At 43.6% G+C, this 12,740-nt stretch overlaps 11 non-coding genes and 2 pseudogenes across 11 annotated transcripts; all 13 read left to right on the forward strand.

Moving 5' to 3' along the window:
* The first annotated feature begins 285 nt into the window (after positions 1-285).
* On the forward strand, positions 286-404 carry LOC142509518 (5S ribosomal RNA). The gene has a single exon (XR_012807688.1). It is a non-coding gene; the product is annotated as a 5S ribosomal RNA (ribosomal RNA).
* Positions 405-1,929: 1,525 nt separating this feature from the next.
* On the forward strand, positions 1,930-2,049 carry LOC142516105 (5S ribosomal RNA). The gene has a single exon (XR_012811918.1). It is a non-coding gene; the product is annotated as a 5S ribosomal RNA (ribosomal RNA).
* Positions 2,050-2,732: 683 nt separating this feature from the next.
* Positions 2,733-2,852, forward strand: LOC142507212 (5S ribosomal RNA). Its single transcript, XR_012805474.1, has one exon. It is a non-coding gene; the product is annotated as a 5S ribosomal RNA (ribosomal RNA).
* A 1,068-nt stretch (positions 2,853-3,920) lies between these two features.
* LOC142514906 (5S ribosomal RNA) lies at positions 3,921-4,039 on the forward strand. The gene has a single exon (XR_012810779.1). It is a non-coding gene; the product is annotated as a 5S ribosomal RNA (ribosomal RNA).
* Positions 4,040-5,176: 1,137 nt separating this feature from the next.
* On the forward strand, positions 5,177-5,295 carry LOC142514107 (5S ribosomal RNA). Its single transcript, XR_012810017.1, has one exon. It is a non-coding gene; the product is annotated as a 5S ribosomal RNA (ribosomal RNA).
* A 679-nt stretch (positions 5,296-5,974) lies between these two features.
* Positions 5,975-6,093, forward strand: LOC142514586 (5S ribosomal RNA). The gene has a single exon (XR_012810474.1). It is a non-coding gene; the product is annotated as a 5S ribosomal RNA (ribosomal RNA).
* Positions 6,094-6,776: 683 nt separating this feature from the next.
* LOC142511897 (5S ribosomal RNA) lies at positions 6,777-6,900 on the forward strand (annotated as a pseudogene).
* A 1,083-nt stretch (positions 6,901-7,983) lies between these two features.
* LOC142516681 (5S ribosomal RNA) lies at positions 7,984-8,102 on the forward strand. Its single transcript, XR_012812463.1, has one exon. It is a non-coding gene; the product is annotated as a 5S ribosomal RNA (ribosomal RNA).
* A 684-nt stretch (positions 8,103-8,786) lies between these two features.
* On the forward strand, positions 8,787-8,905 carry LOC142512940 (5S ribosomal RNA). Its single transcript, XR_012808914.1, has one exon. It is a non-coding gene; the product is annotated as a 5S ribosomal RNA (ribosomal RNA).
* A 1,297-nt stretch (positions 8,906-10,202) lies between these two features.
* Positions 10,203-10,321, forward strand: LOC142508481 (5S ribosomal RNA). Its single transcript, XR_012806692.1, has one exon. It is a non-coding gene; the product is annotated as a 5S ribosomal RNA (ribosomal RNA).
* A 682-nt stretch (positions 10,322-11,003) lies between these two features.
* Positions 11,004-11,122, forward strand: LOC142509243 (5S ribosomal RNA). The gene has a single exon (XR_012807427.1). It is a non-coding gene; the product is annotated as a 5S ribosomal RNA (ribosomal RNA).
* Positions 11,123-11,805: 683 nt separating this feature from the next.
* On the forward strand, positions 11,806-11,928 carry LOC142510860 (5S ribosomal RNA; annotated as a pseudogene).
* Positions 11,929-12,611: 683 nt separating this feature from the next.
* LOC142509172 (5S ribosomal RNA) lies at positions 12,612-12,735 on the forward strand. Its single transcript, XR_012807358.1, has one exon. It is a non-coding gene; the product is annotated as a 5S ribosomal RNA (ribosomal RNA).
* The last annotated feature ends 5 nt before the right edge of the window (positions 12,736-12,740 follow it).

The raw sequence follows: 12,740 nt of genomic DNA on the forward strand, positions 1-12,740 counted from the left end.
ATTTTGTTGTTGTGAGCGGCGGTTCTGTGCGGAAGGGTATGACGCAGATTACTCCGGAGACGGTTAACTAATTAAAACAATTATTTCGACTATTTTATCCATAATTTACGTAAATGATCGCGACACGAGGTCTTCCCAGGGAGGTCACCCATCCTACCTCTGCCATCGCGTCAGAACGCTTAACTTCGTGGTTATGATTGGACGAGAGCAGTGACGCGGGTTGTCCATCGCCGCCCGCTCCACACGTACTCGAGGGATATAAGAAGAAACATCCTACTAAATGGCGGGTGCGATCATACCAGCACTAATGTCATTGATCCCATCAGAACTCCGAAGTTAAGCGTGCTTGGATGAGATTAGTACTAGGATGGGTGACCTCCAGTGAAGTCCTCGTGTTGCACCCCTTTTCTTGTTTTTCTATTTTTGATTACTTGTTGACAGACGATTTTGGGCTCAAATCATCTGAATCTCGATCGAGACCAGATAAGAAATGTGAAATGAAAGTAGCTCGGGCACTGCCGGATTTGGACAAAATTGTAGGCTAATTTGATTGTAAACAGGTAACCGGACGAGACACATTACTACGCAATGAGCTGACGAGGAGTTTAGGCCGAATTCCTTCTCTAAGACCCTCTATTGTGCGATTTACACGCTTCTTTGCTTAGCTGTGTCGTTTACCTCGAGAAATGCCGCTTAGGAAATTCGAAAATTCTAGTTCCGGTTCCATTATTTCATCGTATCCCAGGCCATAATAAATAGACTTTACATTCGTTATTTCCTTCTTCTATTTTGTTTTCTATTTTCCTGGGAACATTTATTTATCGATTTTTTGTTTGTCGGGAGACCGGTTTCTGGTGCGGAGAAGGGTATGACGCAGATTACTCCGAGACGGTTTAACTAATTAAAAAAAATTATTTCGACAGTTTATCCATAATTTACGTAAACGATGCGACACGAGGTCTTGCCAGGGAGGTCACCCATCCTACCTCTGCCATCGCGCTAGACACGCCTTAACTTCGTGGTTATGATTGGGCCGAGAGCAGTGCCGCGTGTTGGTCCATCGCCGCCCGCCTACACACGTACTCGCGCGGCTATAAGAATAACACATTTCCCACTCAATGTCAGGATTGACGATCCCATACCAGCACTCATGCACGGATCCATCAGAACTCCGAGTTAAGCGTTGCTTGGGCGATGAAGCAGGTACTAGACTGGGTGGCCACCGTGGAAAGTCCTCGTGTTGCACCCTTTTTCGTGTTTTCTATTTTTGATACTTGTGACAGACGATTTTCGGCTCAAATCACTTGAATCTCGATCGGGACAGATAAGACATGTGAAATGAAAGTAGCTCGGGCACTGCCGGATTTGGGCAAAATTGTAGGCTAATTTGATTGTAAACGGGGCAAACCGGACAAGACTCATTACTACGCAATGGGCTGACGAGATTTTAGCCGAATTCCTTCTCTCAGACCCTCTAATTTGCGACTTTACCCGCTTCTGTTTAAGCTTCGTTTCCTCGAGAATCCGCTTAGGAAGTTCGAAATTCGATTCCGGTTCCATTTTATCGTATCCCAGGCATAATAATAGCTTTACATTCTCTATTTTCTTCTTCTTATTTTTTTTCTATTTTCTGGGAACATTTAGAGATTTTTGTTGTCGTGAGCCGATTCTGTGCGGAAGGTTATTACGTAGATTACTCCGGAGACGATTAACTCATTAAAAACAATTATTTCGATTGTTTTATCCTTAATTTACTTAAACGGTCGCGACACGAGGACTTTCAGGGAGGTCACCCATCCTAGCTCTGCCATCACGTCAGAACACTTAACTTCATGGTTCTGATCGGGCGAGAGCAGTGCCGCGTGTTGTCCATCACCGCCCGCTCCACACGTACTCGGGGGATATAAAATAAACATCCCACTAAATGTCGGGTGCGATCATACCAGCGCTAATGCACCGGATCCCATCAGAACTCCGAAGTTAAGCGTGCTTGGGCGAGATTCAGTACTAGGATGGGTGTCCTCCTGGGAAGTCGTCGTGTTGCACCCTTTTTAGTGTTTTTCTATTTTTGATTACTTGTTGACAGACGATTTTCGGCTCAAATCATTTGAATCTCGATCGGGACCAGATAAGACATGTGAAATGAAAGTAGCCCGGGCACTGCCGGATTTGGACAAAATTGTAGATTAATTTGATTGTAAACGGGCAAACGGACGAGACTCATCACTACGCAATGAGCTGACGAGATTTTAGCCGAATTCCTTCTCTAAGACCCTCTAATTTGCGATTTACCGCTTCTGTTAAGCTTTCGTTTCCTCGAGAAATTCGCTTAGGAAGTTCGAAATTCGATTCCGGTTCCATTATATCGTATCCCAGGCATAATAATATCTTTACATTCGTTATTTCCTTTTCTTATTTTTTTTTCTATTTTCTGGGAACATTATCGATTTTTTGTTGTCGTGAGCCGGTTCTGTGCGGAAGGGTATGACGCAGATTACTCCGGAGACGGTTAACTCATTAAAAATAATTATTTCGACTGTTTTATCCATAATTTACGTAAACGATCGCGACACGAGGTCTTCCCCGGGAGGTCACCCATCCTAGCTCTGCCAACGCGCCAGAATGCTTAACTTCATGGTTATGATTGGGCGAGAGCAGTGCCGCGTGTTGTCCATCGCCGCCCGCTCCACACGTACTCGTGGGATATAAGAACAAACATCCCACTCAATGTCGGGTGCGATCATACCAGCACTAATGCACCGGATCCAATCAGAACTCCGAAGTTAAGCGTGCTTAGGCGAGAGGCAGTATTAGGATGGGTGACCCCCTGGGAAGTCCTCGTGTTGCACCCTTTTTCGTGTTTTTCTATTTTTGATTACTTGTTGACACACGATTTTCGGCTCAAATAATCTGAATCTCGATCGGGACCAGATAAGACATGTGAAATGAAAGTAGCTCGGGCACTGCCGGATTTGGACAAAATTGTAGGCTAATTTGTTTGTAAACGGGCAAATGGACGAGACTAATTACTACGCAATGAGCTGACGAGATTTTAGCAGAATTCCTTCTCTAAGACCCTCTAATTTGCGATTTACCGCTTCTGTTAAGCTTTCGTTTCCTCGAGAAATCCGCTTAGGAAGTTTGAAATTCGATTCCAGTTCCATTTTATCGTATCCCAGGCATAATAATAGCTTTACATCGTTATTTACCCTTGGGTTGTCCTCGTGTTTCACCCCTTTTCGTGTTTTTCTATTTTTGATTACTTGTTGACAGACGATTTTCGGCTCAAATCATCTGAATCTCGATTGGGACCAGATAAGACATGTGAAATGAAAGTAGCTCGGGCACTGCCGGATTTGGACAAAATTGTGGGCTAATTTGATTGTAAACGGGCAAACGAACGAGATTCATTACTACGCAATGAGCTGACGAGATTTTAGCCGAATTCCTTCTCTAAGACCCTCTAATTTGCGATTTACCGCTTCTGTTAAGCTTTCGTTTCCTCGAGAAATCCGCTTAGGAAGTTCGAAATTCGATTCCGGTTCCATTTTATCGTATCCCAGGCATAATAATAGCTTTACATTCGTTATTTCCTTCTTCTTATTTTTTTTTCTATTTTCTGGGAACATTTATCGATTTTTGTTGTCGTGAGCCGGTTCTGTGCCGAAGGGTATGACGCAGATTACTCCAGAGACGGTTAACTCATTAAAAACAATTATTTCGACTGTTTTATCCATAATTTACGTAAACGATCGCGACACGAGGTCTTCCCAGGGAGGTCACCCATCCTAGCTCTGCCATCGCGCCAGAACGCTTAACTTCATGGTTATGATTGGGCGAGAGCAGTGCCGCGTGTTGTCCATCGTCGCCCGCTCCACACGTACTCGAGGGATATAAGAATAAACATCCCACTCAATGTCGGGTGCGATCATACCAGCACTAATGCACCGGATCCCATCAGAACTCCGAAAATAAGCGTGCTTGGGCGAGAGCAGTACTAGGGTGGGTGATCCCCTGGGAAGTCCTCGTGTTGCACCCTTTTTCGTGTTTTTCTATTTTTGATTACTTTTTGACAGACGATTTTCGGCATAAATCATCTGAATCTCGATCGGGACCAGATAAGACATGTGAAATGAAAGTTGCTCGGGCACTGCCGGATTTGGACAAAATTGTAGCCTAATTTGACTGTAAACGGGCAAACGGACGAGACTTATTACTACGCAATGAGCTGACGAGATTTTAGCCGAATTCCTTCTCTAAGACCCTCTAAATTGCGATTTACCGCTTTTGTTAAGCTTTCGTTTCCTCGAGAAATCCGCTTAGGAAGTTCGAAATTCGATTCCGGTTCAATTTTATCGTATCCCAGACATAATAATAGCTTTACATTCTTATTTCCTTCTTCTTATTTTTTTTTCTATTTTCTGGGAATATTTATCGATTTTTGTTGTCGTGAGCCGGTTCTGTGCGGAAGTGTACGACGCAGATTACTCTAGAGACGTATAACTCATTAAAAACAATTATTTCGACTGTTTTATCCATAATTTACATAAACGGTCGCACCACGGGACCAGATAACACATGTGAAATGAAAGTAGCTCGGGCACTGCCAGATTTAGACAAAATTGTAGGCTAATTTGATTGTAAACGGGCAAACGGACGAAACTCATTACTACGCAATGAGCTGACGAGAATTTTAGCCGAATTTCTTCTCTAAGACCCTCTAATTTGCGATTTACCGCTTGTGTTTAGCTTTCGTTTCCTCGAGAAATCCGCTTAGGAAGTCTAAATTCCATTCCGGTTCCATTTTATCGTATCCCAGACATAATAATAGCTTTACATTCGTTATTTCCTTCTTCTTATTTTTTTTTCTATTTTCTGGGAACATTTATCGATTTTTGTTGTCGTTAGCCGGTTCTGTGCGGAAGGGTATGACGCAGATTACTCCGGAGACGGTTAACTCATTAAAAACAATTATTTCGACTGTTTTGTCCATAATTTACGTAAACGGTCGCGACACGAGGTCTTTCCAGGGAGGTCACCCATCCTACCTCTGCCATCGCGCCAGAACGCTTAACTTCATGGTTATGATTGGGCGAGAGCTGTGCCGCGTGTTGTCCATCGCCGCCCGCTCCACACGTACTCGAGGGATATAAGAATAAACATCCCACTCAATATCGGGTGCGATCATACCAGCACTAATGCACCGGATCCCATCAGAACTCCGAAGTTAAGCGTGCTTGGGCGAGAGTAGTACTAGGATGGGTGACCCCATGGAAAGTTTTCGTGTTGCAACCGTTTTCGTGTTTTTCTATTTTTGATTACTTGTTGACAGACGATTTTTGGCTCAAATCATCTGAATCTCGATCGGGACCAGATAAGACATGTGAAATGAAAGTAGCTCGGGCACTGCCGGATTTAGACAAAATTGTAGGCTAATTTGATTGTAAACGGGCAAACGGACGAGACTCATTACTACGCAATGAGCTGAAGAGATTATAGCCGAATTCCTTCTCTAAGACCCTCTAATTTGCGATTTAACGCTTCTGTTAAGCTTTCGTTTCGTCATGAAATCCGCTTAGGAAGTTTGAAATTCGATTTCGGTTCCATTTTATCGTATCCCAGGCATAATAATAGCTTTACATTCGTTATTTCCTTCTTATTTTTTTTCTATTTTCTGGGAATATTTATCGATTTTTGTTGTCGTTAGCCGGTTCTGTGCAGAAGGGTATGACGCAGATTACTCGAGAGACGGTCCACTCATTAAAAACAATATTTCGACTGTTTTATCCATAATTTACGTAACCGATCGCGACACGAGGTCTTCCCAGGGAGGTCACCCATCCTAGCTCTGCCATCGCGCTAGAACGCTTAACTTCATGGTTATGATTGGGCGAGAGCAGTGCCGCGTGTTGTCCATCGCCGCCCGCTCTACACGTACTCGAGGGATATAAGAATAAACATCCCACTCAATGTCGGGTGCGATCATACCAGCTCTAATGCACCGGATCCCATCAGAACTCCGAAGTTAAGCGTGCTAGGGCGAGAGAAGTACTAGGTGGGTGACCCCCTGGGAAGTCCTCGTGGTTGCACCTTTTTTCGTGTTTTTCTATTTTTGATTACTTGTTGACAGACGATTTTCGGCTCAAATCATCTGAATCTCGATCGGGACCAGATAAGACATGTGAAATGAAAGTAGCTCGGGCACTGCCGGATTTGGACAAAATTGTAGGCTAATTTGATTGTAAACGGGCAAACGGACGAGACTCATTACTATGCAATGAGCTGACGAGATTTAGCCGAATTCCTTCTCTAAGACCCTCTAATTTGCCATTTACCGCTTCTGCTAAGCTTTCGTTTCCTCGAGAAATCCGCTTAGGAAGTTCGAAATTCGATTCCGGTTCCATTTTATCGTATCTCAGGCATAATAATAGCTTTGCATTCTTTATTTCCTTCTTCTTATTTTTTTTTCTATTTTCTGGGAACATTTATCGATTTTTATTGTCGTGAGCCGGTTCTGTGCGGAAGGGTATGACGAAGATTACTCCGGAGACAGTTAACTCATTAAAAACAATTATTTCGACTACTTTATCCATAATTTACGTAAACGGTCGAGACACGAGGTCTTCCCAGGGTGGTCACCCATCCTTGCTCTGCCATCGCGCCAGAACGCTTAACTTCATGGTTATGATTGGGCTAGAGCAGTGCCGCGTGTTGTCCATCGCCGCCCGCTCCACACGTAATCGAGGGATATAAGGATAAACATCCCACTCAATGTCGGGTGCGATCATACCAACACTAATGCACCGCATCCCATCAGAACTCCGAAGTTAAGCGTGCTTGTGCGAGAGCAGTACTAGGATAGGTGACCCCTTGGGATTCCCAGTCCTCGTGTTGCACCCCTTTTCGTGTTTTTCTATTTTTGATTACTTGTTGACAAACGATTTTCGGCTCAAATCATCTGAATCTCGATCGGGACCAGATAAGACATGTGAAATGAAAGTAGCTCAGGCACTGCCGGATTTGGACAAAATTGTAGGCTAATTTGATTGTAAACGGGCAAACAGACGAGATTCATTACTACGCAATGATATGACGAGATTTTAGCCGAATTCCTTCTCTAAGACCCTCGAATTTGAGATTTACCGCTTCTGTTAAGCTTTCGTTTCCTCGAGAAATCCGCTTAGGAAGCTCGAAATTCGATTCCGGTTCCATTTTATCGTATCCCAGGCATAATAATAGCTTTACATTCGTTATTTTCTTCTTCTTATTTTTTTTCTATTTTCTGGTAACCATTATCGATTTTTGTTGTCGTGAGCCGGTTCTGTGCGAAAGGGTATGACGCAAATTACCCCGGAGACGGTTAACTATTAAAAATAATTATTTCGACTGAAATCAACATAGCTCGAGCACTGCCGGATTTGGACAAAATTGTAGGCTAATTTGATTATAAACGGGCAAAAAAACGAGGCTCGTTACTCCGCAATGAGCTGGTGAGATTTTAGCCGAATTCCTTCTCTAAGACCCTCTAATTTTCGATTTTCCGCTTCTGTTAAGCTTTCGTTTCCTCGAGAAATCCATTTAGGAAGCTCGAAATTCGATTCCCATTCCAATTTTATCGTATCCCAGACATAATAATTGCTTTACATTCGCTATTCCCTTCTTCTTATTTTTTTTTCTATTTTCTGGGTATATTTATCGATTTTTGTTGTCGTGAACCGGTTCTGTGCGGAAGTGTATGACGCAGATTACTCCAGAGACGGATAACTCATTAAAAACAATTATTTCGACTGTTTTATCCATAATTTACATAAACGGTCGCACCACGAGGTCTTCCCAGAGAGGTCACCTATCCTAGCTCTGCCATCGCGCCAGAACGCTTAACTTCATGGTTATTATTGGGCGAGAGCAGTGCCGCGTGTTGTCCATCGCCGCTCGCTCCACACGTACTCGAGGGATATAAAAAGAAACATCCCACTCAATGTCGGGTGCGATCATGCCAGCACTAATGCACCGGATCCCATCAGAACTCCGAAGTTAAGCGTGCTTGCGCGAGAGCAGTACTAGCGAGGGTGACCCCCTGGGAAGTCCTCGTGTTGCACCCTTTTTCGTGTTTTTCTATTTTTCATTACTTGTTGACAGACGATTTTCGGCTCAAATCATCATAATCTCGATCGGGACCAGATAAGACATGTGAAATGAAAGTAGCTCGGGCAGTGCCGGATTTGGACAAAATTGTAGGGTAATTTGATTGTAAACGGGCAAACGGACGAAATTCATTACAATGCAATGAGCTGACGAGATTTTAGCCGAATTCCTTCTCTAAGACCCTCTAATTTGCGATTTACCGCTTCTGTTAAGCTTTCGTTTCCTCGAGAAATCCGCTTAGGAAGTTCGAAATTCGATTCCGGTTCCATTTTATCATATCCCAGGCATAATAATAGCTTTACATTCGCAATTTCCTTCTTCTTATTTTTTTCTTATTTTCTGGGAACATTTAGCGATTTTTGTTGTCGTGAGCCGGTTCTGTGCGGAAGGGTATGACGCAGATTACTCCGGAGACGGTTAACTCATTAAAAACAATTATTTCGACTGTTTTTGCCATAATTTACGTAAACGGTCGCAAAACGAGGACTTCCCAGGGAGGTCACCCATCCTAGCTCTGCCATCGCGCCAGAACGCTTAACTTCATGGTTATGATTGGGCGAGAGCAGTGCCGCGTGTTGTCCATCGTTGTCCGCTCCACACGTACTCGAGGGATATAAGAATAAACATATCACTCAATGTCTGGGTGCGATCATACCAGCACTAATGCACCGGATCCCATCAGAACTCCGAAGTTAAGCTTGCTTGGGCGAGAGCAGTACTAAGATGGGTGACCCCCTGGGAAGTCCTCGTGTTGCACCCTTTTTCGTGTTTTTCTATTTTTGATTACTTGTTTACAGACGATTTTCGGCTCAAATCATCTGAATCTCGATCGGGACCAGATAAGACATGTGAAATGAAAGTAGCTCGGGCACTGCTGGATTTGGACAAAATTGTAGGCTTATTTGATTGTAAACGGGCAAACGGACGAGACTCATTACTACGCAATGAGCTGACTTGATTTTAGCCGAATTCCTTCTCTAAAACCCTCTAATTTGCGATTTACCGCTTCTCTTAAGCTTTCGTTTCCTCGAGAAATCCGCTTAGGAAGTTCGAAATTTGATTCCGGTTCCATTTTATCGTATCCATGGCATAATAATAGCTTTACATCCATTATTTCCTTCTTCTTATTTTTTTTCTATTTCCTGGGAACATTTATCGAATTTTGTTGTCGTGAGCCGGTTCTGTGCGGAAGGGTATGACGCAGATTACTCAGGAGACGGTTAACTCAATAAAAACAATTAGTGTCGTGAGCCGGTTCTGTGCGGAAGGGTATGACGAAGATTACTCCGGAGACGGTTAACTCAATAAAAACAATTATTTCGACTGTTTTATCCATAATTTACGTATTATTTCGACTGTTTTATCCATAATTTACGTAAACGGTCGCGACACGAGGTCTTTCCCGGGAGGTCACCCATCCTAGCTCTGCCATCGCGCCAGGACGCTTAACTTCATGGTAAGACATGTGAAATGAAAGTAGCTCGGGCACTGCCTGATTTGGACAAAATTGTAGGCTAATTAAATTGTAAACGAGCAAACGGACGAGAATCATTGCTACGCAATGAGCTGACGAGATTTTAGCTGAATTCCTTCTCTAAGACCCTTTAATTTGCGATTTACCGCTTCTCTTAAGCTTTCGTTTCCTCGAGAAATCCGCTTAGTAAGTTCGAAATTCGATTCCGGTTCCATTTTATCGTATCTCAGGCATAATAATAGCTTTACATTCGTTATTTCCTACTTATTTTTTTTCTATTTTCTGGGAATATTTATCGATTTTTGTTGTCGTTAGCCGGTTCTGTGCGGAAGGGTATGACGCAGATTACTCCGGAGACGGTTAACTCATTAAAAACAATTATTTCGACTGTTTTATCCATAATTTACGTAAACGGTCGCGACACGAGGTCTTCCCAGGGAGGTCACCCATCCTACCTCTGCCATCGCGCCAGAACTCTTAACTTCATGGTTATGATTGGGCGAGAGCAGTGCCGCGTGTTGTCCATCTCCGCCCGCTCCACACGTACTCGAGGGATATAAAAATAAACATCCCACTCAATGTCGGGAGCGATAATACCAGCACTAATGCACCGGATCCCATCAGAACTCCGAAGTTATGTGTGCTTGGGCGAGATCCGTACTGAGATGAGTGACCCCCTGGGAAGTCCTCGTGTTGCACCCCTTTTCGTGTTTTCTATTTTTGATTACTTGTTGACAGACGATTTTCGGCTCAAATCATCTGAATCTCGATCGGGACCAGATAAGACATGTGAAATCAACCTAGCTCGGGCACTGCCGGATTTGGACAAAATTGTAGCCTAATTTGATTGTAAACAGGCAAACGAACGAGACTCATTATCCGCGAGGAGCTGACGAGATTTTAGCCGAATTCCTTCTCTAAGACCCTTTAATTTGCGATTTACCGCTTCTTTTAAGCTTTCGTTTCCTCGAGAAATCCGCTTAGGAAGTTCGAAATTCGATTTCGGTTCCATTTTATCGTATCTCAGGCATAATAATAGCTTTACATTCGTTATTTCCTTCTTCTTATTTTTTTTTCTATTTTCTGGGAACATTTATCGATTTTTGTTGTCCTGAGCCGGTTCTGTGCAGAAGGGTATGACGCAGATTACTCCGAAGACGGTTAACTAATTAAAAACAATTATTTCGACTGTTTTATCCATAATTTACGTAAACGGTCGCGACACGAGGTCTTCCCAGGGAGGTCACCCATCCTAGCTCTACCATCGCGCCAGAACGCATAACTTCATGGTTATGATTGGGCGAGAGCAGTGCCGCGTGTAGTCCATCGCCGCCCGCTCCACACGTACTCGAGTGATATAAGAAAAAACATCCCACTCAATGTTGGGTGCGATCATACCAGCACTAATGCACCGGATCCAATCAGAACTCCGAAGTCAAGCATGCTTGGGCAATAGCAGTACTAGGATGGGTGACTCCCTGGGAACTCCTCGTGTTGCACCCCTTTTCGTGTTTTTCTATTTTTTATTACTTGTAGACAGACGATTTTCGGCTCAAATCATCTGAATCTCGATCGGGACCAGATAACACATGTGAAATGAAAGTAGCTCGGGCACTGCCGGATTTGGACAAAATTGTAGGCTAATTTGATTGTAAACGGGCAAACGGACGAAACTCATTACTACGCAATGAGCTGACGAGAATTTTAGCCGAATTTCTTCTCTAAGACCCTCTAATTTGCGATTTACCGCTTGTGTTAAGCTTTCGTTTCCTCGAGAAATCCGCTTAGGAAGTCTAAATTCGATTCCGGTTCCATTTTATCGTATCCCAGACATAATAATAGCTTTACATTCGTTATTTCCTTCTTCTTATTTTTTTTCTATTTTCTGGGAACATTTATCGATTTTTGTTGTCGTTAGCCGGTTCTGTGCGGAAGGGTATGACGCAGATTACTCTGGAGACGGTTAACTCATTAAAAACAATTATTTCGACTGTTTTGTCCATAATTTACGTAAACGGTCGCGACACGAGGTCTTCCCAGGGAGGTCACTCATCCAACCTCTGCCATCGCGCCAGAACGCTTAACGTCATGGTTATGATTGGGCGAGAGCAGTGCCGCGTGTTGTCCATCGCCGCCCGCTCCACACGTACTCGAGGGATATAAGAATAAACATCCCACTCAATGTCGGGTGCGATCATACCAGCAGTAATGCACCGGATCCCATCAGAACTCCGAAGTTAAGCGTGCTTGGGTGAGAGCAGTACTAGGATGTGTGACCGACCCCCTGGGAAGTCCTCGTCTTGCACCTCTATTCGTGTTTTTCTATTTTTGATTACTTGTTGACAGACGATTTTCGGCTCAAATCATCTGAATCTCGATCGGGACCAGATAAGACTTGTGAAATGAAAGTAGCTCGGGCACTGCCGGATTTGGACAAAATTGTAGGCTAATTTGATTGTATACGGGCAAACGGACGAGACTTATTACTACGCAATGAGCTGACGAGATTTTAGCCGAATTCTTTCTCTAAGACCCTTTAATTTGCGATTTACCGCTTCTCTTAAGCTTTTGTTTCCTCGAGAAATCCGCTTAGGAAGTTCGAAATTCGATTCCTGTTCCATTTTATTGTATCCCAGGCATAATAATAGCTTTACATTCGTTATTTCCTTCTTCTTATTTTTTTTTCTATTTTCTGGGAACATTTATCGATTTTTGTTGTCTTGAGCCGGTTCTGTGCGGAAGGGTATGACGCAGATTACTCCGGATACGGTTAACTTATTAAAAACAATTATTTCGACTATTTTATCCATAATTTCTGTAAATGGTCGCGACACGAGGTCTTCCCAGGGAGATCACTCATCCTAGCTCCACCATCGCGCCAGAACGCTTAACTTCATGGTTATGATTGGGCGAGAGCGGTGCCACGTGTTGTCCATCGCCGCCCGCTCCACACGTACTCGAGGGATAAAAGAATAAACATCCACTCAATGTCGGGTGCGATCATACCAGCACTAATGCACCGCATCCCATCAGAACTCCGAAGTTAAGCGTGCTTGTGCGAGAGCAGTACTAGGATGGGTGACCCCCTGGGATTCCCAGTCCTCGTGTTGCACCCCTTTTC

This window comes from Primulina tabacum, chromosome 10 (genome assembly GCF_025594145.1).
Source record: "Primulina tabacum isolate GXHZ01 chromosome 10, ASM2559414v2, whole genome shotgun sequence".
NCBI lineage: Eukaryota > Viridiplantae > Streptophyta > Magnoliopsida > Lamiales > Gesneriaceae > Primulina > Primulina tabacum.